Raw genomic sequence first — 6,337 nt, 5'->3', positions numbered from 1 at the left:
ATGGAGTAATGTATAGATGTGAGAGTTGGGCCATAGCAAAGGCTGAGCACAGAAGAATTAATGCTTTTGAACTGCAAGGCTAGAGAAGACTCTTGAGAGTCCCTTGGGCTGCAAGGAGATCAAACCAGTCAGTTCTAAAGGAAATCAACCCTGAATATTCTTTGGAAGGACTGATGCTGAAGCTGAAGGTCCAATACTTTGGTTGCCCGATGTGAAGAGCTGAGTCACTGGAAAAGACCCTGATGCTGGGAAAGATTGAGAGCAGAAAAAGGGGACAACAGAGGACGAGATGGTTGGATGGCATCACGGACTCAATGGACACGAGTTTGAGCAAGCTCTGGGAGATAGTGGAGAACAGAGGAGCCTAGCGTGTTTCAGTCCATGGGGTCGCAAAGAGTCGGACATGACTTAGCAATTGAACAATGATCAAATTACCTAATCAGTTGGCAAGCCTATCAGGAATATGTAAATGTACTGGTTTTACAACTCCTTCACCACTGTTCTATCAGTGTAGCTGAATGGGAGATGAAGGGTCACATGGCATCATTTCAATCCTATTCCACTTGTCATAGCAGGTCCCAAGGCAAGGCCATGTTCAAGGAGAGAAGAGACTCTACGATTTGATGGGAGAAATGGCGTGGGTGATAGTTAATTTTGTGTGTCAGCTTGACTGGGTTATGGGGTGCCAGACATTCAGACAGACATTATTCCAGATGTATCTGTGGGGGTGTTTCTGGAGAAGGTTAATATTTGAATTGGTCCACTGAGTAAAACAAATGACCTTTCCTAATTTGTGACCCTATGGACTGTAGCCCACCAGACTCCTCTGTCCATGAGATCCTCCAGGGGATCTTCTCAACCCAGCAGTCGAACCTGCATCCCTTATGTCTCCTGTATTGGCAGGTGGGTTCTGGGAAGCTCAGTGTGGGGGTCTTTATCCAATCAGCTGAAGACAAAGGATGAGTCATAGTGTATCCTTCTGTCGACTGCTGAGCTGGGACACGGTTGGATTTTGAACTCAGACCGAAACATTAGCTTTTCTTGATTCTTGAGCTCACCTGCTTTTTTTTTAAACTTTTTCTTTCGTGCTGGGGTATAGCCAATTACAATGTTGTGACAGTTCAGGTGAACAGTGAAGGGACTCAGCCGTTCATACACCTGTATCCATTTTCCCCCAAACTTCCATCCAGGCTGCCACAAGACATTGCAGCTCACCTGGTTTTTGGATCAGGATTTGCACCTTTAGTTCTCCTGGATCTCAGACCTCTGGATCTGGACATCTGTACTGGAACGACACATCAGCTTTTCTGGTTTTCCAGCTTGCTGCCTACAGATCTTGAGACTTCTCAACTTTCGTAACCATGTGAACCAATTCCTTGTAACGAATCCCATTTACTCTCTGTCTCCATATCCTAGTGCTTGAGTTTCTCTGGAGAACCCTCACTCATACAGCATGCATAGGCATGGATGGTGGAGATTGTTGGTGACCATTTCTGCAGATATTCTACTACGAAGATGATGAGTGTGAACATTTGCCCTCCAGATGGGGTTTTTCCCTTGCTACTTCTTGGCCATGTGCACAGAGCCTAGGATGCAGTACTGCCAATCAGGTAAGAGGAAGCAGCTACACAGCCTTCTAGCTCCAGATTATATTGCTAAATATGAACATTTAACAAAGAACCTGTGAAGAAAAGCATCAAGATAAAAATACAATGATTAATTCTGGAGGAGAAAGAGAGAATTCAGTGAACAAAACAGAATTTTAAAATAATTATACTTAAATTCCTATTAGCTTCTCATTGCTTCTATAGCAAACTTAGTGGTTTGAACAGTGCATGTTTATTACCTCTGGAGGTCAAAAGTCTGGAATGGTTGTCACTGAGCTAAAGTCAAGGTGTTGGCAGAGCTCATTCTTTTCTGGAGGTTCTAGGGGACAACCTGTTTTCTTGGCTTTTCCAGCTTCTAGAGGCTGCCTGTGTTCCTTGGCTTATACACCCTTCCTTCTTCCATCTTCAAAGTCATCAATGGTCAGTTAGGTCTTTCTCATACTGCTGGTATGAGACCCTTTATGGGTTTGACCGTTCTACTAACCTCTTCCCCATTTAATGATGTTTGTGATCACATTGGGCCCCTTCAGATAATTCAAGATATTCTTCTTATCTTAAGGTCAACTGATAAGCAACCTTAATTTCATCTACAACAGACATTTCCCTTGCCAAGGAACACAAAACATGCTTAGGTTCTGAGCATCAGGACAGGACATGTTTGGGTGAATGAGAGGCTTTATTCTGCCCATTATAGTTTCTAAGGAATTTGGGGAAGAAATACAATTCTATGAAAATAGGAAGTCCACAGTTTCTTCTTGATTTGGTAGCATTTATACATTCCAGCAAATTTGGAAAACTCAGCAGTGGCCACAGGACTGGAAAAGGTCAGTTTTTATTTCAATCCCAAAGAAAGGCAATGTCAAAGAATGCTCAAACTACCACACAATTGCACACATCTCACATGCTAGTAAAGATATGTGAACCGTGGACTTCCTGATGTTCAAGCTGGTTTTAGAAAAGGCAGAGGAACCAGAAATCAAATTGCCATCAAATCACATCTGCTGGATCATGGAAAAAGCAAGAGAGTTCCAGAAAAACATCTATTTCTGCTTGATTGACTATGCCAAAGCCTTTGACTGTGTGGATCACAATAAACTGTGGAAAATTCTGAAAGAGATGGGAATACCAGACCACCTGATTTGCCTCTTGAGAAATCTGTATGCAGGTCAGGAAGCAACAGTTAGAACTGGACAGGGAACAGACTGGTTCCAAATTGGGAAAGGAGTCCATCAAGGCTGTATATTGTCACCCTGCTTATTTAACTTCTATGCAGAGTACATCATGAGAAATGCTGGACTGGAAGAAGCACAAGCTGGAATCAAGATTGCCAGGAGAAATATCAATAACCTCAGATATGCAGATGACTCCACCCTTATGGCAGAAAGTGAAGAGGAACTAAAAAGCCTCTTGATGAAAGTGAAAGTGGAGAGTGAAAAAGTTGGCTTAAAGCTCAACATTCAGAAAATGAAGATCATGGCATCTGGTTCCATAACTTCATGGGAAATAGATGGGGAAACAATGGAAACAGTGTCAGACTTTATTTTTGGGCTCCAAAATCACTGCAGATGGTGACTGCAGCCATGAAATTAAAAGACGCTTACTCCTTGGAAGGAAAGTTATGTCCAACCTAGATAGCATATTCAAAAGCAGAGACATTACTTTGCTAACAAAGGTCTGTCTAGTAAAGGCTATGGTTTTTCCAGTGGTCATGTATGGATGTGAGAGTTGGACTGTGAAGAAGGCTGAGCACTGAAGAATTGATGCTTTTGAACTTGTGGTGTTGGAGAAGACTCTTGAGAGTCCCTTGGACTGCAAGGAGATCCAACCAGTCCATTCTGAAGGAGATGAGCCCTGGGATTTCTTTGGAAGGAATGATGCTAAAGCTGAAACTGCAGTACTTTGGCCACCTGATGTGAAGAGTTGACTCACTGGAAAAGACTCTGATGCTGGGAGGGATTGGGGGCAGGAGGAGAAGGGGACGACAGAGGATGAGATGGCTGGATGGCATCACTGACTCGATGGACGTGAGTCTGAGTGAACTCCAGGAGTTGGTGATGGACAGGGAGGCCTGGCGTGCTGAGATTCATGGGGTCTTAAAGAGTTGGACACGACTGAGCGACTGAACTGAACTGATACATTGGAAGAATCTCAAACATAGGAGGTACTCAATAAACAATAATTTGTTGGATGGTTGGAAGGGAAATGAAGGAGACAATAGTAACTAGACCCTGTGAATTTCATGAGTCTTGGTGACATGGATGAACATTTAGGAGAACATGTGGTTGTATCACTGGAGACATCCTATGAGTGAAGGACTATGGAACAGAACCCTATTTTCAGATATTTGCTTGCCATATGATATTTGGGAGGAGCATGGATGATACCCTGGGGAATGTGAAGGATGTGAATGATATTTATTGGAAAGGAGGTAGAATCTCTAGAATGATAACTTGCATTATATGTGGTCAGGGTCAGAAGGGTATTTAAATTACATAATATTGGTGAAGGTGTAGAAGAGGATATTCTTTCTACTTTGTAGGTATAGATGATAACTGGACTAAATGAACCAACTTCAGGGTCCCAGATAGGCAACTGGGATTAGGAAAGGCTGACGTTGCCCACGGAAATCCGTTTAAACGTTTTTCAAAGCTTGTTGTGTGGTGCAGGAAATAGAGTAGAGTCTCCATAGCAGCACTTTTTCTTTCTTTAACATGAAAACTCTTTTCCCTTCTGGTCCGGGTGCAATGCTCTGTTAGTTTATGACACAGCAACTTGACAGAGGATGTCTGCTTTATTTCTTTTTAAAATTCCACGAACCTGGAAACAAATTCTTTTTGTTTCGTATTCTTCATATATGTGTAAACAAAATGTTCTACCAAATCTAAACAATCAGAGCTTTAAATTTTGAACAACTAGGAGAAAATTGAGTACCAGAGATTCAAGGAAAAACACATGTAAACTAATGTAGGTCCTCAATCCCTGAACTAATTTTAATGATTAGCCATTCAATTGAGTTTCTCTCAGGATCTAGGACAGAAAATTGCACTTAAAAATCCACTGGGATGTTTTTTGTTTGATTCAGGATGAGTAATGTTGGCATGTGATAGGGGATATCTTTTGAATTATCTCAAGAATAGGAGCCTTAGTTTTATGAGCAGGGAGTTCCAGTATGTTTCGTGTCATGTGTAATCCTACATGACATGGTCCATGACCCTTTCACATTCTGGAACACAGGAACACTTTTAAGTCTAATAAAGTAAACAAGTAGCAGCATTTTGTTACTTTTTGGTTCAAATTTGAAGTATTATACTTCAGATTCTGAATTACATGCAGGAATTTAAATGTGGTTTTATATTTAAGCTTCACAAGTATTGTAGGAAATGAGGCCTGATACTCTCCTTCATCATGGCATTTATCTATACGTATATATTTTCATCATAAATGTTGTATGCTGAAATAATTTTAGGTTTGCAGAAAAGCTACAAAGAGAGCATAGAGAGTCTTCTATATCCATCTCCTGCTTTCAAATTTCTCTTTGTGTCATTACATTATGTTACTGTGGTGCATTTGTCAAAACTAAGTAACCAACATTGCTGTGTTCTTATTAACTAAACTCCAAACTATATTTAGACTTTGCCAGTTTTTCCTTAATATCCTTTTTTTGGTTCCAGGATCTCACCCAGATAAGCCATGCATTTAGTCATGTCTCTTTCATTTTGACAAATCTAGACAGTGTATTAAAAAGCAGAGACATCACTTTGCCAAAAAGGCCTGTATAGTCAAAGCTATGGTTTTTCCAATAGTTTTGTATGAATGTGAAAGTTGGACCATAAAGAAGGCTGAGTGCCAAAGAACTGATGATTTCCAATTGTGATTCTGGAGAAGACTCTTGAGAGTCCCTTGGGTAGCAAGAATATCAAACCAGTCAATCCTAAAGGAAATCAACCCTAATCAAGGAAAAGACCATTGCTGAAGCTAAAGCTCCAATATTTTGGTCACCTGATGTGAAGAGCCAGCTCATTGGAAAAGGCCCTGATGCTGGGAAACACTGAAGGCAAAAGGAGAAGGGGGTGACAAAGGATGAGACAGTTAGGTAGCATCACTGACTCAGTGGACATGAATCTGAGCAAATGCTGGGAGATAGTGGAAGACAGAGGAGTCTGGTGTGCTGTAGTCCATGGGGTTGCAAAGAGTCAGACACAACTTAGCAGCTGAACAACAACAACAATATACATATGGGGTCGCAAAGAGTTGGACACGACCGAGCTACTTCTCTTTCTTTTTATGTATATGTATATATGTATTCTTTTTCAGACTTTTTTCCACTATAAGTTACTATAAGAATTATATTGAGTAGAGTTCCCTGTGCTATAGAGTAGGTCTCAAATTGAGTAGTGTATATATGTTTATCCTAGGCTCTTAATTTATCTTTCCCCAACCCCCTTATCCCCTTTGGTAACCATAAATTTGTTTTCCATGTCTATGAAGTATTTTCTTGTTTTTCATTTTCTTGATAGTTTTGCGAGTGTTGGTTAGATATTTCATAGGATATTCCTCAGTTTGGGTTTGCTTGATGATATACTCATGATTAAACTAGATTATGGATATATGGACAGAAAACTAGAGAGGAAATGCTTTTTTACCACAAAGTATCAGGGGTTACGTGATGTCCGTGACTTACAATTGGTGATGTCAATTTCATCACTTAGTTAAGATCATGCTTACCAGTT

Source organism: Bos javanicus, chromosome 20, assembly GCF_032452875.1.
Source record: "Bos javanicus breed banteng chromosome 20, ARS-OSU_banteng_1.0, whole genome shotgun sequence".
Taxonomy (NCBI): domain Eukaryota; kingdom Metazoa; phylum Chordata; class Mammalia; order Artiodactyla; family Bovidae; genus Bos; species Bos javanicus.
The sequence above is the reverse complement of the archived record's forward strand: the minus strand, read 5'-3'. Positions refer to the sequence as shown.